This window comes from Lissotriton helveticus, chromosome 5_1 (assembly GCF_964261635.1).
Source record: "Lissotriton helveticus chromosome 5_1, aLisHel1.1, whole genome shotgun sequence".
Lineage (NCBI taxonomy): Eukaryota > Metazoa > Chordata > Amphibia > Caudata > Salamandridae > Lissotriton > Lissotriton helveticus.
The window spans coordinates 70,230,531-70,256,635 of NC_136065.1; positions in this window are offsets into that span (position 1 = coordinate 70,230,531).

Genomic DNA, 26,105 nt, shown 5'->3' on the forward strand with positions numbered 1-26,105 from the left:
GGCACCAAAAACGAGTGGGACAGAGAGCATGAAGGCACCAAAAACAAGAGGGACAGAGAGCATGAAGGCACAAAAAAAGAGTGGGACAGAGAGCATGAGGCACAAAAACAAGAGGGACAGAGAGCATGAGGCACAAAAACGAGTGGGACAGAAAGCATGAAGGCACAAAAAACAAGAGGGACAGAGAGCATGAAGGCACAAAAAAAGAGTGGGACAGAGAGCATGAGGCACAAAAACGAGTGGGACAGAGAGCATGAAGGCACAAAAAACTAGTGGGACAGAGGGCATGAAGGCACAAAGACAAGTGGGACAGAGAGCATGAAGGCACAAAAAATGAGTGGGACAGAGAGCATGAAGGCACCAAAAACGAGTGGGACAGAGAGCATGAAGGCACAAAGACAAGTGGGACAGAGAGCATGAAGGCACCAAAAACGAGTGGGACAGAGAGCATGAAGGCACCAAAAACGAGTGGGACAGAGCATGAAGGCACAAAAAACGAGTGGGACAGAGAGCATGAAGGCACAAAAACAAGTGGGACATTGAGCATGAGGCACAAAAACGAGTGGGACAGAGAGCATGAAGGCACGAAAAACGAGAGGGACAGAGAGCATGAAGGCACAAAAAATGAGTGGGACAGAGAGCATGAAGGCACAAAAGACAAGTGCAGAGGGCCCCCACAGAACGGGCACGCTGCGGAATCCAGGACCGAAACTTTTGCAAAAAAAATTGTCCCCCAGGGCCCGCCGCGTGCCCCATGTGCGGCGGGCCCAAACAGAATGTGGCCCATGGGCCCGCCGCACACCGGGCACGCGGCGGGACCCAGGACCGAAACTTTTGTAAAAAAAATTGCCCCCCGGGGCCCGCCGCGTGCCCCATGTGCGGCGGGCTCCCACAGAATGCGGCCCCTGGGCCCCCCGCACACCGGGCACGCGACGGGACCCAGGACCGAAACTATTTGTAAAAAAAATGGCCCCCGGGGCCAGCCGCGTGCCCCATGTGCGGGCCCCCACAGAATGTGGCCCTGGGTCCGCCGCACACCGGACACGCGGCGGGACCCAGGACCGAACACTTTAAAAAAATTATGCCCCCGGGGCCCGCCACCTTCCCCATGTGCAGCGGGCCCACGCAGATTGTGGCGTTGGGCCCGCCGCACAACGGGCACGCGGCGGGACCCAGGACTGAAACTTTTGCAAAAATAATTGCCTACCCGAGCGAGAGGAGAAGAGAAGGTTGAAGCACAGCACAGCTGCAAAATCCTGGGAGGGAGGGTCAGGTGTCTGGCAGCAGCAGGCAGGAGCAGCGGAGCAGCAGGGAGCAGGTGAGGAGGTGGCACAGGTGAGGTGGGGGCGCACAGGTGAGGTGGGGGTATATACATGCTGCAAGACCCTTTCTATTGGCTCCGTGGTGATGAGAGCCACGGAGCCAATAGAAAGTGCCGGACTTCGCGGGCAGTTTTGTAAAAATCGCGGCATTTTTACAACACTGCCGATTTCGCGATTTTTTTGCAAATCGCGAAATCGCAATATCCTGGAGGGTCTACTTAGAGCACTTGTGGGAATGTGTAATTTTGGTTGCAAGTGGTTTGAAGAAAATCCATGGTGGGGAAGGGGGGGTTTGGCCTAGTTGAAGAAAGCGTTTGGCACTATTCTTAACTTAGGGCTCGTTAGGGTTAGCAGTCTTGTATTGCATGTGTTTGGGGGTGTTCTAGATTTTTACGACTGGGTGGGGTCTTGGAACACTTGTGGGAATGTCTAATTTTGATTGCAAGTGGTTTGAAGAAAATCCAAGGTGGGAAAGGGGGGTTTTGGGCATACTTTCTGAGTGCGTTTTGGCACGATTTGAAATTAGGCCTCTGCGAGGTAGCAGCAGTATTCTGCACGTTTTTGGGAGGGTAATATGGGGTGTTCTAGATTTTGGGGATTGTCATCTCTGAAACTGAAAGTGTAATTTTTGCACTACACAGCGTACCTTATATATTTTTTCCTCCGAGGTGTATTTATCACTTACTGTTGTGTTTTTCCATCAACAATTACAGGCAGGCTTTTACCTTGTGCCATCAATGTACTACTCAGGCTTACAATTAGCGATCTGCAATTCTGCATCAGGCAGATAGTGGACAGTATGTCTGGTCACCAAGATTGATCGACGAGCATCCGATGGAATGAAGGAGTACCGCGAATAAGAGGAATGGCTGGATGCATCAACTTCACAAATTCAACGGGACAACTACAAAAAACAGTAACAGTATCCAAAATTCTCTTTATCTTTTAAATGATATTCTTGTGAACTTGAACTTACTTCTAAGAGTGTGACTCTGTGCGTTTGTTTGATCTCTGCTTCAAATTCATCCCACCAGCTATTTGATACGTCTTTGCTATGTTTAACACTAATTTAATGTTCTAAGTGTTTATTCTCTCTGAGGGTAGAGAGGCAAGTGAAATTGCATAATGACTGCAGCCCTGTACTGTCAACTTGTTTCTTCGTAGTTACTAGTAAGTTGCAGTAAGTAGTAGTACTACTTTTCAGTAACCTAACCATCCATTTAGTAAACAACTTCTGGGATGCAGTGGTGAACTTCCTTTATGTCCCTTAAAAGATTTATCAATATCTTCAAATCCAAAGATTTGTTTCTCTTCATTTGTTGTTTGACTGTCCATGCTGTGCTTTGTTTTCCTCTGTACCAAACTTTCCCAAAAACCCCCATTCCCATCCAATTTTCAAACCCTAACCCTCTTCCCCCGGGCTGTGTGGTATTTCATTGAGGTGTGACTGACAACAACAATAAATTCCAAACACTTGCTCGGGAGGATAATGTCAAAGCAATCAAAATCATTAGTACAATCAGAAGTTCATGTGCGCCATCGTGGATTGATAAGAACATCCTCCTCCTACACGACGTGAACAATCAAATGCTTAATGCTTACCTAACATTGGCACTGCTTAGGCTACAATGTAGGGCACTGTTCTGTACCGTACTATCTATTGTACTGTTTCTAATGCTACGCTCAGGCCACTCAATGTTTCTTTTCCTTTTTTTCATATGGTGATACTGCCAGTGTGTACCACTACTGCTACCAGCACAACAATGATATTGCATCCGTCGAGGATTCAAGTCAACAACCAACCTTAATCACCATTTGCAATGCAGCCAGCCCTGGGGCTACCCCGATTCACAAACACAAATCACAGGTGAGATAAGCATATTGGAGAGGGAGTAGAATAATGGGCTAGGAGGACTAAGTTGGGAGGAGAGCAGAGGCTGACAGTACTACTAGTAAAGTACATTAGTAGAGCTACTAAATGTACTAACTCAGTTACTTGCATTTTGGTACATTTCAGGACTAGATGTTTCATTCATGCTGGTAAGGAGGAAGAAACCAAACGTCCAGTAACCACCGCCCACCCCCACACAAAATAATATATGAACGCGTATACTGTGTTTTAGTAAGAAAAATAATTATTAAGAAATATATATTCATGTTGTTGTCAGCACAACAATAAAATAAATTGAAGAAAAAATCCAGTTGTTACAATGTAAAGTGCATATGCAGGAAAGGGTGGAGGGAGTGAGCTGAATGCTATCGAAGCATTGAGAATGGAATTGAAAGGTGTTTTGGAGGGAAGAGTACAGGAGAGATGGAAGGCAAGTAGACTGGCACGTTTTAATTATGGAGAGGGTTGTGGCAAGCTTCTTGCCTGGAAGATAAAAAACGATCAGGCAAGAAAAAATATAAAAGAACTGAAATCAAATGGGTCAGTGCCTCCAGTAAGATCAAGGGAGGGGATAGAGGAAATCTTAGTGAGCCATTTTGAATCAGTGTACTCGGAAAATCTAGTCACTAAGGGTGAGGAAGTGAAAGAATGGTTAGGTCAAGATATTCCTCGTAGGTTGTCTGAAACCCAAAGGGAAAATCTAAACAGTCCAATTCTAGACTCAGATATAAGAAAGGCAATTAAAGTTGGGAAAATAAATAAAGCTGCATGACCGAATGGTATCCCTGCAGAGATATATAAGAAGTGGAATGCTGTGTAACACCTGTAATGTGTAGACTTTTTAAAGAGATTTTTGAGGATGGAAAAGAGATCCCAAGGTCCTGGAATGAGGCCACCATCACCCGCATCCTCAAGCCGGATAAGCCACCAAACTGTAGTGATTCTTACAGGCCCTTTTCATTACTGAACTCAGACTATAAAATCTTCTCGAGGGTCTTAGTGGATAGGTTGAGTGAAGTTTTGGATGTTATATTAAATGAAGACCAAAAGGGATTTATGCGTGGTAGGGGAATCAAAGACCTAACATATAATTTAATTGGGGCAGCGGATATAGCAACCACTTTTAAATTGCAACTAGCTGCAATTAATGTAGATGCCACAAAAGCCTTCAATCATTAAACTGGTCTTTTTTACAGGAGATTTTGCAACTCTCCAACTTAGGGAACAACTTTTGTAGGGCAGTAAAACGTATTTATAAAAATCCGATGGCCAGGGTAGTAGTAAATGGAAATCTCTCAAGCAGCTTCAATATCCAAAGGGGGACCAGGCAGGGGTACCCCCTATCACCACTGCTTTTCAATTTATATATTGAGCCGTTGGCTGAAAAAATTAGATCCCATGAAGGCATCCAACCATTTAGGTTTCAGGGCTGGGAGAAGAAAGTAGGTCTGTATGCAGATGACTTAATTATATACACCTCAGACCTGAATACTGCTCTGCCAGCAGTGCATGAGTTGGCAACAAGATTTTGCGGGCTGTCCGGCTATGAAATTAATGAAATTAATGAAAATAAAATGGTGGTGATGGAATGGAATGCCATTTCTGGACTAAATTGTGTTAAGGAGGAAATGAGGTATCTTTGGATCCAAGTAGTACAGAAAGTAGAACAGATACCAAAAAGTTATCAAAAAGGGAATAAGGAGGTAGGGAAACTTTTACTCAGCTGGGCCTACCTACCACTAACATTCTATGGCAGAGTAAATCTGGTGAAAATGGCAATTCTGCCTAAATTTACCTTCCTATTTCAAAATATACCAATGGCCTTTAAAGAATGCTGGCTGAAAAAAACACAATCCAGGATTTGCAATTTTGTTTGGGCATCGAGGGGAACCAGGATTGCTTGGAAAAAACTCAGAAGGCAGTATGATAAAGGGGGCCTACGGCTACCAGATTTGACATATTAGGCCTGGGTCTTTCTATTAAAAGGAGGGAAGTCTTTGATGAGTGTCCCTGATAGCACAGAAACTGGTAAGATGTTTGGAGCAATGTTATCCGGGATACAAGGGGGAGAAAAGGGGTTTGTACAAAAGTATGGAGATCCACGCTACTTCAAAAAGATACAGCTCAAAACTCTGCAGAGCTTCGCGTTAATATGGTTAAAAATAAGGAGAGAGAGCAAAATGAACTATTACAGTGAATTCGCGGCAGTGTGGAATTCTCCAGGGTCCCCTAAATGGTTAAGTGACAGTATGGCGCGTCCCCTGAGAGAAGCGGGGATAGAAACTTGGGGGCAGTTGATGAAGGAAGGGGAATTGATCACCTGGGAAGAGACTCAAGAGATAACGAAGGGGAATTTGTCTAGATTTAAATATCTTCAAATGAAAAGTTGGAGCCTTGCAGAGGGGCGTGATGCGGGAAAAACGAACCTGACTGAAGCTTTAATAATGGCTAGAGGCTCCAGCCGAAAAGAAGTGGAAAGGTGGTATTGAAGTTTGGTGGACAGCGCTGATGGAGAATTCTACCTGCAACACTGTGGGAAGAGAACTTGCCGGGAGAGCAGTCAATAAATTTATGGCAAGTATCCTGCAACATGCTATATTCCACAGTACGTGCTGCAAACCTAAGGCGGAAACACCTTTTTTGTATTCACAGAGTATACTGGACCCCCCACAAGTTAGCAAAATTTGCAAAAGGTGCTATCCCGAAGTGTCCAAAATTTGGTGAAGTAAGAAGCAATAATGTGCATATATTTTGGAGTGCCCTGTATTGCAAGCTTTTTGGAGGGATGTAAGTAATACACTCTATACAGTAATTGAAGTACAGCTCCAGGTAAGCGTCGCCCTTGTAATTTTTGGATTATCAGAGAACTTCGATTCTCTTACTTTAAATGTTAGAAAATTAATTTTCTATTAAATACTGTTGGCCCGCAGAGAAATCTGTAAATAATGGATTAATGCTATGCCTCCTACTAAAATTGAATGGTTTTCCTCAATTAAATATATACTTGCACTGGATAGAGTACTAACGACCAGACAAAATGATTTTTGGGCTCCCCTACAAAATTGGATAAATGGTACTGATACTCCTGAACAACTGTCCGATGATTAGGCCTCTATACCATCAATTGCTTGGTTACTCCGATGGTGGCTGTTGGGAGAAAAGGCTCGGGTACTGGATAAGGCCTCCTATGGTCGGAGTATGAAATAGCAAGGCTTAGAGTGACCCAACTTAGGTTAAGCAAGTGAAAGACTAACCTTCTATGCCTTCGCGCTTACCTAGGTTAATGAGGACAAAAAAAACCCAATAAAATAAATTACCCGAACTCACCCCCCCTCCCTAACCCAACCAGTGTCCAAAAGTCCAAAAGTCCCCTTTCCCAAACACCCAATTCCCCCCCCCCCCAACAGTCTTTAAAAAAGGGGCAAGGGACAGTCATTTCCTCCGGTGGCGTAGTTTGGAAAGATGTTGCTGCACGTCCCGCAGCTCTTTGCGGAGCTCCCAGAGCTGGCGCTGATGTTTTTCGCCCAACCGCTCCAGGTAGTCAACTCTTGTACGTAGCCGGCGCACACGAACCATCCAGGATCTGGGGGGGCGCTGATTTTGTTGCTGCTGAGCAGCAGCGGCGGGAGGCTGTCGGGCCATGGCTCCGTTTGGCTGGAGGCTTCTGGCTGGTGGACCCGGGGGCAGTGGAGGAGGCTGTAGAGGTTGATGTCTCCTCAGGCTCCCGAGCCCACAACCGCCGATACTCGGCACAAATAGCCTCCAGCTTACGGGCCCTGGCCCGGACAGCCATCTCCTTGCGGGTGAGCTTTTTTGGAGCAGCATCTATGAAGAAAGAAAGAAAAATACTGTAGCCAATAGTCTTTAACATAAAGTCAAAATAATTCAACGGAAAGTTGACACTCAGTAACACCAGCAAGTAACAAACACAGTATAACATTTTGGCATGTATCTTTCCGCCGTCTTTGTAAGCCTGTGACATTACTGGGAGTTTCAGGAATTCCACTAGCAGCACTATGGGTGGACTCACTACTACATACATAGTCAGAGAGTACTAAAAAAAGGCCTTTTTTACTTTTTTTCTCTTGTTTTGCAAAAGAAATTACTGGTACGTGAAGTTGAGGTAGCCGCCATAATGGCAGCTCACTCAGCTTTCACCCAAGAAATACAGGCCATGATGATGCAGACTCGCAGTACTTTAAGCAGTACATGCAGGTGGGGATAGGAATGTCTTACTTTTCTATAGGAGTGGCACTCCCACTGGCCATACTTCATCCACTCAGCGTCTGCTCTACTACATCATACATCTCTGCTATCGATGAGGAGGATAAAGAAGATAACATCCAGGCTTCCAAAGTACGTCTATGATTCTTCTTAATGTCTCAAATGTACCAACATTTATTTTTGTCAACAACCAACTAACACCCTTTTCATTATATGTTGGAAACCGCCGTCTTCTTATATTGAATTGTATTCAACAAAAACATTCTTTACAGTCATAAATATTAAGACTCGCTCGTCCTTCGTTTCATCCTTCTTTAACTTTTCGTTCTTCACATCCCTAAACTACATCTGATATTACTTGGCTTCACAATAAGCTGAGTTGAAGTGAAATAGAGGGGGTCATTGGTTACCCAAGAAGTACTGCCGCTAATGCTATTACAAGTCAAGGTTGACTGTCTTCTCCGTGATATCCCAAAAAGTAGTTCTAAATTAGTAACTGTTCTTAACAGTACAGTGTACTTATAGTAGTGTACTGTGTACTACTGTACAGTACATCATACATTCCTTTGCGAGACTACTCAAAAAAATGTCAATAAGTAAGGAGTATAATAACTTACCACCGTCCGCCGCCGCTGAGTCTTCCCCCCCAGCTCCTCCTGTTGGCGCCGCCTCATCCAGAGTGGACCCCTCCGCACTGCTGGCCCCGGCACTGGTGGTCATCTGTGCTGCATCAAATGTTGTGACGTCTAGGAAAAACATGTCATATTTTCAGATGCCATACACAACCCCCTATTTTGTCTCTTAATGGAAGAAAATGTTACATAACACAGTTTTTTATTACTGGGATTGATAAAAAGTAACGGTTTTGGGGAGGGTGTTAACCTTTTATATGCTTATTCCATTACATGCTACACTTCTTCTTATGACAACTGATGAATGCTTGCTTAACGTGCACCATTTTTCTCATTACAGAAAGAATATTCCATTGCCCTTCTGCCAGATGATTCACCAACTACTAGTAAGTCATCACCAGCAGTACTTTAAGTACTTTAAAGAAGGTGGGGGCTCCCGCACAGTTATTCTAATAATTTCATGTGTCTGTTAACTATTATTAAGTTTGAGTCATACTAATTTCAATCATGGGAATGTTGTTTAAACTTTAACGTCATCTTCATCCATCACCATTGCTCGCTTAGAATACTACGCTATTAAAAATAAAGAAATAATGTTTTCATTTCTTTTTTTTTTTTTTTATTAGAAATTTTTCAGTTTTACGTGCAGGGCACGGCAAATGTTACAACAGAGCTAGATATAAAGTATTTCATTATTTCTTCTCTGTTAACGAATAAGCCACAATACAGTCATAGGGGAAGGCATTTGACATACTTCAAATCTTTCTAATACATAAAGTCGCTTCAACTTAACATCTAATAATAAGATTAAACACAATTTACCAATCAATAGAAAACAGAAAACAGAAAACAAAGGGGACTAAGGCAAACATCAAAAACTCACATATATATAGTCCAGCACACAATGAGCAAATACATTTCTAATACTTCAATTCATGTTCCCTTCTTTCCATCGCGTAATGGGACCCCAAATTTGCTTACCAAGCTTCCTTCCCTTTTTCCCCTTCCTTGCATATATCTCAGTCTCCAAATTATATACTGCTAGTAGTTTGGCCAACCAATGATGAAATAAAGGTGGGAGAGGGTCTAACCATGCAGATGCTATGCAAAGTCCCATAACTGACAAAGCTACAAACAAAAATTCCCCCCCACCCTGCATTTGCCCCTCGTCATCGTTCACTCCCAGAAGGATTAACGGAGGGGTTAAGAGAATTTCGATTCCTAATACCCTGTTTATAAAACCCTCGATGTTTTCATTTCTTAATTGAAAATAAAACTTTAAAACTAACAAACACTGTATGGTTTTTGTTCACGAGTGAGTGAGCGGAAGGGTTTGAACTACTGCACTTGGCAGTCATGTTTCAGTGACTCAGATAGGCCGGGACTCGGCGGTAGTCTACTTCTGTTCTTCTGGGTCGTAAAATCATTGGTCAGACACACTAGATAGTCGGTCAGGGGATTGGGGGTTCAACTTCTGTTTGGACTGAGGTATGTCGAAAGTCGAACTGCACCTATCATCAGCAATGTCCTATTTATCTTGTCCATACTTCTTTGTGTGCAGAATAGTCCCTGAATCACTAGCGGTATGGGATGTGCTCCTCTCAAATCAAAAAGGCAACTGCTACCTTTTACTTGGTGTAAACAATGACATTTTGTTGTTGGAAATTGTCAAAGCACTTACATTAAGAAGACTGGAATAGACAGCAAGGGCGACCCAGAGGACTGCACTCAGTGCCTAGAGCTATTGCTGTATCAGAGATTTGTTTCACACCATTTGCCGAATGGGCAAGCTTAGCTACCTACCCAGACCGACTCATAATCGTAAATAGTAGTAGCACAGAGAGTGATGGTAGAGGCAGGATAAGAATGTAGAAAGTAGTGTACATTAGAAGAAGATCAAAGACTATTTTGTAAAACATAGAATTATTAGGAAACAGTTTGTAATGAATAGGAGCTGTAAAAGTTAGGGAAGTATAAGTATTATTATAACAATAGAACAACTTACTGGGGCCAGCAGAAGAGCCTGCAAGGGACTGATCCTGTCCACCTTCTGCCACCGGAGTCTCAGTCGCCGCCGTCGCCTTGCCCCTGGGAGTTGCTGGTGATCATGAAATAGAGAAACACAACATGGATGATTGTTTTTTTGGAAATATTTGATTTCTTTGAACACAATCTAAAATTATGTTGGGGAAACAAATTAACAACAGTTGCATCCGATCTGGTCAACTAGGAGGATAGTAGCACAGTAGTGCAGGATTCGCAGACCGTCTAATAGGAAAGTTATGTAATTCACTAACTACATCAACAACAAAAAGGTTCTACTACGACTGCCATCACTCAGCAGCACGAGACGTCGCATGACAGACACAGTCCGTCATCATGATTGCAGACCACTAACAAATGTCCTAGAACAAGTAATAAATAATATACTCAACGTATCAATCCACCAATATCTGTTCAAAGAGGCAACAGCAGGAGTACAAAGAAGGACTAGACTTGAGTCTACTGTCTCTAGCATTACGCAGTAATGCTCTCAAATGACTAAAAAGTTGCAAACAAGTAAGCATAGTAGCAACGCCAATAACCAGGCGAGCACCTGCAATGACAGAAGCTATTTAAACATTAATTTACCTGCAATGTAATCGAATCAGCAGCATTCGTACTCTTCAGGAAAAAAATAGATTAGCAATATAACAGAGCAGAAGAAAAAAAAGTAGTTATTAAATAGCTACTTACCAAGGCCAGGGATCTCCAATCCTAGCAGGTCGAGCATGTCATGCTCCCGGTCCAGGATGTCAGTCCACCGGTGCGTCGCTTGCTGGTAGGTGCGCCGGAACCCAAACTCCTTACACATGGCCCGGCACACCTTCTCAGCTGGCGACGCTCCCGGAGGCCGTAACCGGAAGCAATCGGCCCACCTGCTGCCACGGTCTTAGGGAGGTGGACTTGAACAAAAACCATCAAGGCAGCCACCTCCACCGCAGAGAAGATCTCCCTGGCCTGGACTTTCTCCCCCCTCAAACGCCCGCAAGGGAGCGGGGTACGGGGTGCTGGGCCCTTCCCCTTGCCCTTGTCGGCTCCCTTAGCCATGGTCCTGGGCACAAGAAGAAGGAAAGAAGAATAGGTGTGAAAAAAAATAAGAGAGAGAGTGAAAGAAATAAAGTAGGTAATAAAGTAACAAAAAGTTAAAAAAAACACAAAATATAGATGTAGGAAATTGTAGAGATAGATAATAAGCACAAAAAAAGCAAAAAAAAGTTCAGAAAAACATAGGACTACAAAGATGTAAGATGGATACAAAGGTAGCATGCCCAAAAACCATAGCAATGAATGAAAAACAAGATGGCCGTGCCCATAGAGGACCACGTGGGTAAGTCCGCGCGATATTTCCCACGTGAGCACGCAAAAACGCCCGCGAACCCGTAAACGCACCACGCGCACAACATGAGCACGCAGCTAGCACCCGGAACCGGAAATACGCAACGCGCACAAGATGGCCGCGCCCATGTACGACCGCATGGGTAACTTTGCAGTCGTTGTGCTGCAAGCGGCCCGCGAAAATGCAAAAAACCCCGCGAACACGCAAAAAAAACAATCCGCAAATTCGCGCGAATCTCGCAAAATTGCAGAAAAACTAATTTTGCACAACATAAAGCACTTGTGGAGAAGTTTGGCTCAAATGATTAGAGCGGCAGACCCTAATGCAGAGGTCTGGCCTGGGACCAGGGTTCAATACCCGCCTTGGCGGGTCTTGTGCTCAATTTCCTCGGACCTGACAATTCTCGCCTCGGTGACTATTCTAATCATGGGTCCCACTCTGTGACTCTGGGCAATAGCTTGCTTAATCTCCACAACGGCCCCAAAAGCGCTGGGATGCCTGGTTTCACCCTGGGGGATGCCCAGGAGTGGACACTCACAGGGAAATATAAATAAACAGGAGAGGGGAGGTAGAGTAGTAATGAAGGACTCTTACTCCACAAACTAACATGCATAAACATAAGGAATCCTCCTTAGAATGACAGGGAAGTGTTCTCCTCAGTGGTATGGGAGCACTTAGTGTTTTGTAAAATACCCCTCACACACCAAAAGGCCCCTTGGTGCCATGCTTCATCATAGGGGTCTTCGCAACCCTCTAGCGGGTTGCGGCGTGCTGCGACCTACGACTACGCGGGAGCACTTTTAAGTTATGGCTATATGTGGTGCGTGTGAGTGGGTAAGTGTTTATGTGAGTGGTGGTATTCAGTGAGAAAATTAAAAAGCACCTGGCTCGTGGGTAGAGCAGAAAAAAAATGTATTCATTACCCCGGGCTGGTACTAGTAAAAGAAGTGAAGTGCGAGGCGTGTTTTGTCGTGATTATGGACAAAACCTCATGTGTGCGTCGACATGTTTCGGAGGCAGGGCTCCTTCTTCAGGACGGGGGGACAACTTCCCCACCTTACTCACGTTTCACTAATAGTTAAAGTTATGTTCAAGTCAATTTAACAAAAGTGAGAAGAAACTGAATATGTGTCTGTATATACAGGCTATTATGTACCTACAGCGGTTTTGGCTCAAGTAAACGCAAATTGCATGACTTGAGAAAAAGGAAACAAGAAAAATATGGTCACCTTAGTCATGGGTAGCTCAAACAGGTGCAGTCACCTGGAACAGACCATCCAGCTTAATCAGCCCTGTGGAAAAAGATACTGACATGACAAACAACATAGATAACAAATAACAGACTCATAAACAGATTGCAATGGTTTTTGTCATACTTATACAGTAGAGCTTGCTTGCTTCATGAGCATTCAGAACGTCTGGGGGGTGCTTGCTAATATGCAGTCTAAATGGAGAAATATGTAAAGTTATCAGTGTGGTCCCTTTACTTACTTAGGTAGTCTCAGTATGCACTATGTAACACCTATACTCACGAACACGGGAGGAGTTCTCCTCGGTCTAGCCCCACACGCTGCTCCGCTGGACTGAAGTGAGAGCTCAAGGCGTGTGGCTTATATACCCCAAGTTCGAGTGTTGATTGCTCGTTATGGATGCCGTTAAAGCGGAAGTCCGGGGATGCCCATGTATGGATAGCCCGGTGTTTAGTTTGGTGTTTCTGTGCTAATTGAATGATTACCGGACCTTCTATGGTGTGTCCGGTACGAGATCATCCCTGTACTGAGTGTTCTTCTTTTGCGCAAGCTTGGGAAAGCCTGACTAGACCGCACATGTGCTGTAGACGGACTGGTCTTCCCCGCGCATGCGCTAACGGGAGATGTTTATTGTTCGATCTCGGCACTCTGTTTTTGATGGGAAAGCCATTCCATTATGAAATCAGCCTCCGCATAGGATGATGCGAGCTGCATCCTGCCTCATATGGTATTCAGTGAAATAAAGGCATCAGTTACGTCATGTTGAGGGACACATGGTTGTCTTTATTGAGGTTGTATCGGTATTGCCGATTGAACATCTGAGCTCAAGATAGCATTGTAGGTATTGGCACAAATGGTCTAATATCTGGAAACCAATGGCCGTGCTCATCAGATAAAATAAAATAAAATAAAATAAAATAAACGGAAAGAGGTCTTATAAAGTGCTGACACTCAATGTCTTCTGCTTAACCCCTTCCACGCTAATGACAAAGCCAGCTCGTCATGGACGTTACCTGCGCTGCGCTCATGACGAGCTGGCTTTGTCATGTAAAGTGGGATTTATGAGCATTCTGCACACAGCGGGAAAACCCGCTAGCACTGTAGTGGTTAAACAAGGCTTAGGGTTCAGAATAAGTTATTACCATAACTCTGTTCTTGTAAATATCGTTGTGACTGAGCCTTATGTTGTGTGGTGACACATCACATTGGGACAGAGTGTTCCTGATATAAAATGTGAATGTTAGGGGTAGTCATGTAGACATTTGTCCCCAAAGGACCTCATCATTCAATCCGTTATTTTGTGTACCTAGACGGAACACCCATCCCTGTTCCTTCTGGAAGAGGCCTGTCTCGGATGGCATTTGTTCGATTACTGTCCACTTAAGATCGTTCACACAGTGTTGAGCATTCAAGTAGTGTGTTGCCATCTTTGTCGTGCTTTTTTTACATCGGACTTTGCTTTTATGCTCGTTCATGCGTGTCTTGATGGCCCTGGTGGTCATACCCACGTATTCCAGGCCGCAGGGGCAGGTGATCAGGTAGACCATGTTTTTACTATTGCAAAAATGCTTCGGCTCAGGATCAGTCCAGGGGTACTGACGGACAGAGCGGGGCCTCCAACCATGAGCAGTGGCCAGGAAGAGGTGAGGCTTTCTCCCAAGCATTTTTGGGAAAGAATCCTAAATACTTTATGAAACAGACATCCCCCGTCTGAAAAATCCATTATACGGTAGGATGTTTTGTATCATTAATTTGTGTTAATTTTTGCTTTTTTCACTAAGCTTAGGTCAAGCTTTATTGCAGTAGTGTTCAAGAGGTCCTGACGAAAGCCGGGTAGGCTTAAACTTTCCTACAATGGCTGAAACATGTTGACCAAATACCATCCTTAACAGACAGTTATTATTTCAAACTGTCTCACACTCATTTTAATCTTGACACCATGATTTTCCCTAATAAACTTTTCCTTAAATCATGGTAGCCAATTTTACATCTCACTTTTTGATTCTTTTCGCACTGCAATTTAATATCCCACGCCATCTCAAACTGATTTGATTTTTGGTACGATCCATCACTGGTGGTTCCTTGGGTTTGGAGAAGCACATAATTCCAACAGGTGTGTGGCTCCTTAACCGGGCCGTCTTTGGTTCTATCCCAGATGATGAAGCTCTGCCTTATGGGTGGGCTGATGGGATTCATTTCCTTTTTGTTGTACACACCTTACAGGTAGACACAGAGTCCGTCACATTTTTCTTTTCTTTGCCCCCATTAGTTGTACAGACCATTGACAGTCCTTTTTGTATTGTTAAGCTACAGATCTATCAAGAACAGAACAAGTGTGGGTCTCGCTGGGTTGCATGGTGGCAAAGCGCAATATCGCCAGAACATAGAAGGGAGGAGTTGGTCCTAGACATGTTGACTGGGAGTCCGACAATTACTGGTGTATGCAGGCGGAGAGGGTAGTCTATGAAAACAGGGGATATCCAGGCAAATGGACAAAAATATAGGGCCCCTGGAAGGAGAGTATGGGTTTGCTTTGTACCCCCTTTAGTGACACTCCCACTTTTGTTGTGGATAATGAGACACCGTAAGGCTCTATTGGATAAATGTGACCGTGATTCATCTGAATGTGTTCCTGACCTATTGTATTGTTATGTATTAATTTGTAATTTATGTTGCGCATTTTTGAATATCTCGGCGACTGCTCTTTACTGCACCAGTTTTCTTTGTATTGTTTTATGTTGATTTCTTTCAATAAAAAATATTTTCTACAAAATAAAAATAATCATGATAATAATAATGAAAGAACCTAGGGACACTACACTCTAGAGTGGAACCTTAACCACAGAAAACACAGCCCGCAGATGCCCTTACAGAAGAAACTGGATGCGTGCAGTACATAGCAATAAACCCTCATCTGACTGAACCACAGGAATACTACAAACAGACCTCATTCCACTGGCAGGTGCAAAAAATAGGCAAAACTCCAGCATTTTGCTTTCCAAGCAGGAATGTCATCCACCTCTAATTATTATATCAACATTTCTTCCTCAGCAGGGTATAATTATCTTCTGACATGCTTGGAACAATTACAAACTGCTGCTGTACAGTGCCCCTGGCATCACCATGCAGAACCTGCCATGAGCTTGCACTGACTGCAAGATGGAGATCTGTACATTTATTTCACTCATAGCGCCTTCTGGGCTCCACGAGCTGCTTTCTACAACAGAGTCTGAAGATGTTGAAATCTGTAAATCAGTTGTTGGTTTGTGTCCCAAAGCTCGCGAGAGCCAAACTGGTGCTCATGAGGTTCTCCGTGAAACTAGGCTCTCGCGGCCTCTGAGAGAACTTGATCACTGTGTTGCGTTCCAACGTAAGTGTGACACTCATCCATCCCAGCCTGGCCACTCAATTACAGTAAGGGTGTCCTGTCCCCGCTTGCACTGCGGCGCACCTTGACCTGGGTGTGCCGGGCGCAAACAGGAATAGTGTGACCTATGACTTATAATAATGCACTGACCCTATTACAGATGTGACCTCATGCCTGACCTGGAGACAGGGCACTGGTGACCAGCTGTTTTGAAGCAACCGCCCCTTCATTCACTCGCAGGAGGGACCCGCCTGCACTACCAAGGAGGTGAGTCGAGATTCCCCCTGAAGGCTGGTGCGGAGAGGGACTGAGGAGGGATGTCTGGGGGATCCATGGGACCACCCATTCTCCTGTCTGTCAATTCACCCTCAGAGTTTGCACTGACTAAGCCCCACCTTTCTGTGTCACAGTCAGGGCACCTCCTGATGGCCTCTGTCCTTGGGTCCACAATACGGTTCGGGTGCAGAGGCAAAGCGATTCCCTCATTTTACCATGCCCCCATGCACATGAGGGAATGCCCTTCAGTGTAGCATTAGCACTATATGTGCACTGTACTTATCTGTATCACTTAACTGGCCGTGTAAGCATCTGCAACCCCTTCAGTAATACCAAAGTGACCCGAATGCACAGAAAGGGGGCACACATGCCCATTGCACACATTTCCGGTCCAGGGAAGGCATGGCTTGGCAGTTCGGGCTGGACTGTTCCCACGAGGCACAGGGTCAGACTGATTTGCATATAGCCATGTCTGAACTGGAGTGGCAGAGTGAGCTAAAGAACGGTGATGGATTAAACCCAGATCTTTTGACTGGGTGTGAGTATTTGATTGGTTCAGATGCTCCGTCCATTACCACCCCCTTTTGTACCACTTTGTTCGCCATAAGTTGGCAGGGTTTGCTCAGACGTGAGTCCCTTGCTCACTTTGCCACTGGATTCAAGCAAGCCGGGCTGAAGACGGCTGAAATGCCAAAAACCGGTCCTGGGAAGCTTGTTTCCGGTCCAGGGAAGGCATGGCTTGGCAGTTCGGGCTGGACTGTTCCCATGAGGCACAGGGTCAGACTGATTTGCATATGGCCATGTCTGAACTGGGGTGGCAGAGTGGGCTAAAGAACGGTGATGGATTAAACCCAGATCTGTTGACTGGGTGTGAGTGTTTGATTGATTCAGATGCTCAGTCCATCACCACCCCCTTTTGTACCACATGACACACCCAGGGCACTTTTTGAACTACGACCCCAGGACTCTGTCCCACCATTCAGAAACTGACTATCTTTAGCACCATGAGACTACCCTGCACTGTAAGAGCGCTTTACAACACATTTATTATAGTGAAACGTATGACTGCCATGTGTACCACACACCATCGGCTGAATAGAATCACAATATCGGTGAAGGAAAGTGGAGCTTTCCCTCTTTGCTGGATTCTTAGGTGGAGGTTTTGAAGGAAGTTTGGGTGGAGCAAGGAATGGCTTTTAGTGGGGCCCTGTCGCACTTCATTCATAATTGACATAGTAGAATTTGTCTGAATTATTTTATATTATGCTATTTGATATCAAACTCCTGAGTCAAGCCTGTGATTTCTGGTCATTTTTGGTCACCACATTGAGATGAAAGATGTTCATGAATATCGGGGCTTCTTGCATGAGCTCGAAGGCCTCTTGAGGTGAACTGCGTCAGTCCAGTAACACTGGCTGCAAACTGTGCAACGCATCTGAATAATAAGGGCTGCACCACGCCCACCTCACAGTGGCACATTTGAAGGGACTTCTTGGCACTGGCTCTATAATATTCAATCCACAGATCTCAGTATCTAGGACAGTAATGGATTGAGGGCCACATGTACAAAGGTAAGTATCTGCGATGAACACATTTTGACTTTTTAAGATTCGCTATTTGGTAATCACAAACACCCATGTAGAGATGTGTGGTTTACACCATTCCCAGTGGATAGCAAACAGACCTACCTCATGAATATTAGCCCCTTGCGTGCTTCTTTCGGCCAACGGCCGTCGCGCGCACTACCTTCGTAATAATAATAATAATAATAATAATAGGATGCTTGCAAAGTGCACGGCTACCTCCAACGGAGGTGTCCCGGTGCTGATAGTGCTGTTGATCTAGCTATTTGACAAATGTTAGGAGTTAAGAAAGAGTATAGAGCCATTTTTTTAATGCTCTCCTGAAAATCTGTTCAGGGTGAATCTTCGTTAGGTAGTCCGGCATAGTGTTCCACAGAGTGGCCGTTTCAACCTCTCCCATGCTCGTGACGGAACCGTTCCGTCATGAGCCTCCGGTGGGCTGTGCTGGTGACGGAACGGTTCCGTCACGGCCCGCTCGCCGCGCCTGCGTGGCGCCAATTACACGCCTGCGCTGACGTTCTGAAGAGCGGGCGGGCCGTGACGGAACCGTTCCGTCACAAGCACAGCTCACCCGAGGGCCGTGATGGAGCGGTTCCGTCACGAGTACGGGAGTGCCGCGCAGACCCGCCTCCCCCTTAGCGCTGCGGCGGAATAGCCGCCGCAGCGAAGGGGTTAACTGAAAGAAGGAGCCTCCGGTCCTGGCCTTTGCAAACCGAAGAATGACCAGAAAGTTCCTGTCATTACATCTGAGTGCTCTCTTGTTGCTGTATTGTACAAGTCTTTGCCTCAGATATAGAGGACCGATGTTGTTCACTGCTGCTCTATGAGTCAAAGTAAGGGCTTTGTACTCTACTCTTCTTTTCACAGGTAGCCAGTGAAGACTGATCAGGTGGGGGGTTTTGTGGTGACGCATTGGCACGTTACACACAAGCCTAGCTGCTGCATTCTGAACAGTCTGCAGTCTTCCTAGTAAATACTTCGGAAGTCCCATGTACAGACTGTTCGCGTAATCAAGTTGGGAAGTGACCAATGCATGTACCACGGTCTTCCTGCAATCCGCGGGAAGATAGTGAAGAAAGCTCCAGAGAGCCTTCATCTTCCAATAACACTGCCCGAGACATGGGCAACTTGCACTTTGCTAGACAGTTGTGTGTCAAACTTGAAGCCCGAATTTCTGGCAGAGATAACTGGAAGAGGTGGGGGATTTAGCTCAACCGGCCACCAGAGCCCTGACAGTCGGGTAGTACGTTGATTAAAGAAGAGGACCTCAGTTTATTCTGTGTTCAATCTCAAGCAGTTTTCTGTCATCCATGATGAAATGTTCAGAAGACATTGCTTAAAATTAACAAAAGGCTGTCTCACTGTGGTCTTTAAAGCAGAACACTATTTGTGTGTCGTCCGCATATGAGACAACCTTCACCCCAAATTTCTCAATTACTGCTGCCAAAGGAGTGAGGTACACATTAAAAAGCGTTGGGCTCAAGGCCGAGCCCTGCGGAACCCCACACATAAGGGGGCTAACGGTTGAAGTGTAAGATTCGAGAACCACTTGCTGCGTGCGTCCCTCTAGAAAGGAGTGGAACCATGCCTGGACTGTGCCTGACACCCCAAGACCCTTAAGTCTATTTAAAAGGATCCTGTGCAACACGGTGTCAAAAGCTGCGGACAAGTCCAACAGCACCAGCATCACGCACCTTCCTTAATCAATGGTTTCTCGGATAGTCTCTGCCACTTTCAGCAGTATTGCGCACGTCCGTTGGCTGACGCGGCCCCGCCCACGGTTCTAAAACGCTGCACTGCGGCGGAATTGCTGCCGCGGTTAAGTGTTTAATGAGATAGGTCTTGGTTTATGCCCCATTGGGAATTGCAGAAATCACAGGGATGGTGGCCTGCCGGGGTCAGCAAACCACCATGTCTGTTACTGCTTTTAAATAAAGCAATCTTTTCTTAAACGCACCTTGTTTTCCTTAAGGAAAACGGGCTGTGTTTCAAAAAGAAAAATTAAAAGTTTTCTTTTCATTTTTTAAGAGCAGGTAGTGGTCAGTGGCTCATAAAAAACTATTTCACAAACATTTACAAAGGGAAAGGGGTCCCTTGGGGCCCCCTACACATGTGCGAATGGCTTCCCACCTACTTGAAGTAGGCAGTAAAATGCAAACGTTTTCCAGCTGCATTTTGGTTGTAAAACTTTCACATGTACTGAGTTCACCTCAATTAAAAATACTGCTTTGTTAAACATGATGATGATGAAGAGAGAACGGGGAATCCCTCTTTTATCTAAGAGGGCACACAGCAGCAGAGAGAGAGAGCTTAATTTGTAGGTGTGGTAGACACAGCACCAGAAACCAACTGACACAAACAAAATGTTAATTCAAGACATGCAGTGATAAACAGTAGAAAGAAGAGAACAAGGCACAAGCAGATGTCTCAGGCTGGAAAGAAGGTGTGAGCCTGGATAATAATAAAGAAAAGAAGTTAGCATTAATATTATGAATAGTAATCATCAAATAAATGTAACATATTGTCTTCATTTCGAAAATGAACATTTAAATAGAGAGTACAACCTATGTGGCTGGGTTCTAATTCTCCCAGAGAATATTAAATGGGAAGCAATGGAGTTGGTATTTCTACTCCCTTTTCCCTTTTTAAACCACCTGTTCTCCGTAGTTTGTAGAGACGATACATTTCAATACCTCAAACCTCAGCACCATATGAAGTAATAGAAAGGCATTTAGCTTGGCAGATCATACACTTTTTCCAATAGAGGCCCTTTGACAAGGCTCACACAACATTGTCTTTGATGATGTGGTTGAAACTCCTAACCCAGACATGATGCAATTGTAATGTGTTTGATGCAACAAGCCCTAAGAAATTCATTCATGGCATTGAACGCCATTGAACGGCATTGTCCGTAACTAGGGTTTCAATAGCTACTAAAGTAATTCTACAGTGTGACTGCAACTGATAAAATGGTCCAGAAATTTAAAAAGCGAACTTCTGCCATGATTGATCATGCATGAGACACATGTCAGTGGTGGCAGTTTAATCCTTAGGAATCTGTCAGTCTTAGAGCACTCCTCACAATCTCTAACCACTCAGTCAGCTACTGCATCAATTCTTGTCTATCAGAACAAATTCCTTAATAGCCTTTTCATAGACAACATGGTCAGGTGATCATGATGGGCACATCCAATAACCTTTTCCTAATATCTTCCGGGGGTGCACTTTTTTCCATCCTTAAACATTATTTCACCATCCCCTGGTAAAACCTTAGCAAATTGGAAAAAAGGCCACACTTTGAGGTCTAAACTATTTATTTTCCGTCCAGCACTTTTTTCAACCAACTCTTCAAGTACTTAAAAATCTCATAATGTTCTTTACCGTCTGTCCACTTCAACTCACTCAAACTAGAATTTGCCAGTAATAATTTCTCCATGGTGACAAAAACTCCTGCGTCAAACTTATCAAACTCTGACAGTTTATTTCTCTCTTCACACAGCAGCCCAGAAAGATAATTTTCCATGGATTATTTTTTCCTGGGACAAAGGTGATGTTGAAACTATATTTATGTAGTCCAGAACACAGTCTAGTGATTCTAGCAGTTAAACTACGTCCAGCCCCTGGAGATAATATGTTAAATAAAGCCTTGTGATCAGATCTCAGTTATAAAGACACCCCTGAACATGATCCTGGAAATGCCCATACACATGCTAATAACTTCTCTATAGTCGTAGATTTTTTGTCTGAGGCATTCAGCATGCCGCAAGCAAAGGCACCATTCTGAGCATCATTTCCCATCTGTTGAGACAGAACCACCCCCAGACCATACATAGTGGCATTAACCACTATTACACATTTTTTCATTCAAAAAATGGTTTGAGGGTGGGAGCTTTTCTTTATATTATTCTAAATCCTTACAAATGCCAACTGCTGTTCTTCTCCCCATTCAAACTTACATCCCTTCCAGACCAGTTTCCTCAAATTACAAACTTGCTATGGTATTTGTATAGGACTGCGAATGACACCAATTTCTACCTTGTGCCTAGTGCCAGAGCATTTTGGATGGCTTCAATAATAGATCACTTTGGTGCAATTTCCTTAACAGAAACAGTACAAACTAAGTACTCCACTTCTTTAACAAACAAGGTACACTTCTCCTTCATTAAAGGATAAACTGTTTTCTGCATTTGTTCACACACTGGTTTTAAATCCTCGTATTCAGTCTCCTTCAAAATTCTATATCCTTAAAGATGGGATACATTGCCCTTTGGAATACCTAGGCTACAGAATCCAGGCTGAAAGGCATTCTCTTAAATTGAAACAAGCCAAAGTATATGATAAAGACTGTTGGTGATCTGGACCCAATACACAATGCAATGTGGTGTGATGCAGATATTAGTTCAACCGTGAAGAAAGTTGCATCGCCTTTAAAGTGGTGATTAATTAATTGATCCTAAGTAACAGATGACAGTCAACTATAATGATGTTACTAAGCGCCCTGAGGTCAACACATAATCTTAAAGTTGAGTCTCCCTTCCATGCTAAAACTATTGTGGACACTTATTGTGAGGACTCAACTTCCTTAATACTGTTCTCATGTAACTGTTTTTCTACTACCCCTTGCAGCTCCCATCGGTTGTACGATGGTACAACACATGCAATTAATTTGCATGCCATTCAGATGCATTTTTTAGCATACATGTTTTTAAAGCGAATATGCATTAAAAATGCATGCCAATACCACGCATTATTTTTAGATTTAAAAACAGTGCATTTGTAGGGGGAGACCCCCACACCCCACAACTCTCCTTAAATGCGTGGTATTGGCATACATCGTAAATGCATATTTGTGGTAAAATATGCGTGCTAAAAAATGCGTGGAAAAGGCACAACGAGGTGATTCTCATATTTTGACCCACCGCTGTTTGCCCTCTCTTCCCACCAATTTTCTCTGACGTTCCCGCGTCCACCCATGACTTCTCACTCTGACCGCCCCGCATCCGCCTCCCAGCTACTCGTCCCTCCCCTACATAATGGCCGCCGCTGCGGGAGAGCGTGAGTAAGACCTCCAACTTCGGTCCCAGGATCACACTCTCCCCGTTAGCTCCACTGTGCTGTGCGTCACCTCCCAGCCCCTACGTGCAGGGTTCGATTTCACCCTGATACTGGCCTCAGTTTTGTGCTGCATTGTGCCTGATTGCGTTTAACCTTCACTGTTTTTACCCTTTACTCTGCCTCTGACGAACTGTGTTTATTTTTCATTATATCTTCCCTTTACTCTGCATGGCTATGTTTTATTTTTCACCGCTTTACTTTTCCTGACTGTGTTCAATTTGTCACCGCTTTACTCTGCCTGATTGTGTTTAATTTCTTTTATTTTTCACCGATTACTCTGTCATTCTCATATATTGACCCGCCTCTGTTTGCCCTTTTCCCCACTCTTTCTGCCGTTTTTCTCAGCCGTTCCCGCTGCCCCATCCACCCGTGACCCCTCCCCCTGACCACCCAGCTCCCAGCTACTTGCCCTTCCCTACATAATGACATCCACTGGGCAGTCACGCAGCAGATGCGTGCAGTGGGCGCACCGCTGCTGCGCCGAAGGCACAACTAAGGCAAGTCCGTCTGTTCCTGTCTGTGACCCAACCGCAGAGAGGATGCCTGATTCTCCGAAGACTCACCGCTACGACTCAACCACCCTCCATGCACTCAATCCCGGTAGAAACGCCAACTGCGCAAAATCTTTGCTGAACAACACACATGGGCAGTTCTCGTGCAGACCCTGCCGCAAATCCTTCACCATCCACAGAGCCCAAGCAACAGCCGAAAGAACGCCCAATGCACACACCACCAAAACCCTGACTTGCATCCTGCTCCCTGCACCAACACGCCATTGAGATCTGGGACCTGCCCGACACCCTCTCGTCCAACGTTGCCTTCTTCACGAAAACCTGGACCAATGCCACCTCTGGTCCCGACCTCGCCACCGCCATCCCTGACGGCTACAAGATCCAGAGAAAAGACCGTCCACACCGCCCAGGAGGGGGACTTGTCATCGCACATCAAGACCCCCCGCCGCCTCTCCACATCCAGCATGAGTGACCCCCACTCCAACACAGAGCACCTCCACTTCCAGATCCAGACAAGCCCCAGGACCACGCTACGTGGCACCCTTATCTACTGACCGGCAGGACCTTGGTCCCACCATGCAAATACCATCGCCGAGCTCGCTGCACCCCACGCCATCACCTCCACAGACTACATTCTACTCGATGACCAGAACTTCCACCTCGACAACGGCAACGACCCCGACTCCACTGCTCTCCTCTTTAACACGCCCCCCCACAGAGTTGGTCACACCCTTGACCCCATCTTCGCAGGAGGAACAAACATCCTCTTCTGCCATACCACCCAGCCCCTTTGGACTGACTACCACAGTGGGCTGTTCACAGCCTGCTCGAGGTCGGGGAGGTGACGTTGCACCCCGTGAAGTTCCAAAGAGAAGTGCGAGCTGGCCGGAATAACTTTTTAACTCCTGGGGCTTATCGCAGCTAAGTTCCCCAGGTGCTCTGATAAACACTGAACAAAACACGGGCCTTGAGAAAGCTGACACCGGCCCATTGTGCCTGCTGCCACAAGGCCCTGGTGCGTGGTGCCAGGAGCGGTTTACACAGGAGCTGTGGGTTCACGCCTCGCCCTCCAAAAATGGACTCCCAGAGACGGGCATTCCTTCCTGAACTTGATGTGCTTAAGGACCATCTGTGCGGGCTGGCTGCAGGGAGGCTTAGGAAGCAGCATCCCCATCATCCATCACAGCTTCCGGGACCGGCTGAGGCATCATTTTATAAATTGTTTGCATCGCACATTCCCTTGTCAGACTTGTACTGCTCATCTGGTCCTTTCATTACTCCTCCTGTGGACCAAAGGCAAGAAGACAAAATGTCCATGCGGGTGTTCTCGTTGTACTAGAGCATTCTGGTACTTGTAGTCCTTGTTGTAGAGGCTGCATCTGGTGTCTAGCTGCCTGCCTGCTGATAACATACTACGGCTATAAGTGGAACAGGCATTGAAAGGTGCTCTTTTCAACTTAAACATCTCAGCCAGATGTTGTTGTACTGGTGCACTCTAGTACTTATAGTCTTTGGTTTGTAACCCACATCTTCTGTAAAGATACACTGCCTGCCTCTTTATAAAACACTACATCTCTAACTATGGGTAGAGCTCTCAAGGTGATCATGTCAGACTTGTACAGCTCATCTCGTTCTAATTGTACCACAGCATTCTGGTATTTGTAGTCCTCCACACCTGCTGTAAAGACACATTGCCTGCCTCCTTATAACACTCTACATCTCTAACTAGGGTATAGTCCTCAAGGTGACCATGTCAGACTTGTACAGCTCATCTCGTTCTAATTGTACCACTGCATTCTGGTATTTGTAGTCCTCCACACCTGCTGTAAAGACACATTGCCTGCCTCCTTATAACACTCTACATCTCTAACTAGGGTATAGTCCTCAAGGTGACCATGTCAGACTTGACTAGCCCAATCTGGCCATGACTTCCCATTGCATTCTGGATCAGGTTATTCTGCATACCTTTAGCCTGTTTTCTGCATAGACACACTGCCAGGCTACATGTGACACACAGACTTCTCACTAGAGGCAAAGGTCATAAGGCGCTCATGTCATATTTGAACAGTGCAAGGAAAAATACAGGCCCAAGTAATCTGTAATACCAGAATAAAAAAAAGCACAAATGGAGTCAGGACCTGGGGAGAGGGAAGTCGACACGAGCTTTAGTAGAACAGAGAAATATAATTAGATGCAGCAGAGATAGAAAGTCACAGACCGCATTGCAAGAACAAGTCTCTGAGAAAATATTCAGATTAAGTGCCACAGAGGTGGAGGATGAGTGGGAGGGTAGGCCTTGCAGAGCATAGATTATTGCTCAGCTTCAAAGCATGAGACAAGCCCAGGGCACAGGGAGTGCAACGAGGATGTAAAAATGTAACACCAACATGTGCATGAGTCGCATTCCCTACACATGTGGTTAGATCAGAGGTCTTCAAACTTTTGGTGCCGAGACCCCCCTGTCAACATTTTGAGGCGTAAGGACCCCCTCCTGACAAAAATCTTTAAACCTGTAGGCAGGGCTACTCGAATTATGAGGCAGGCGAGGACCAAA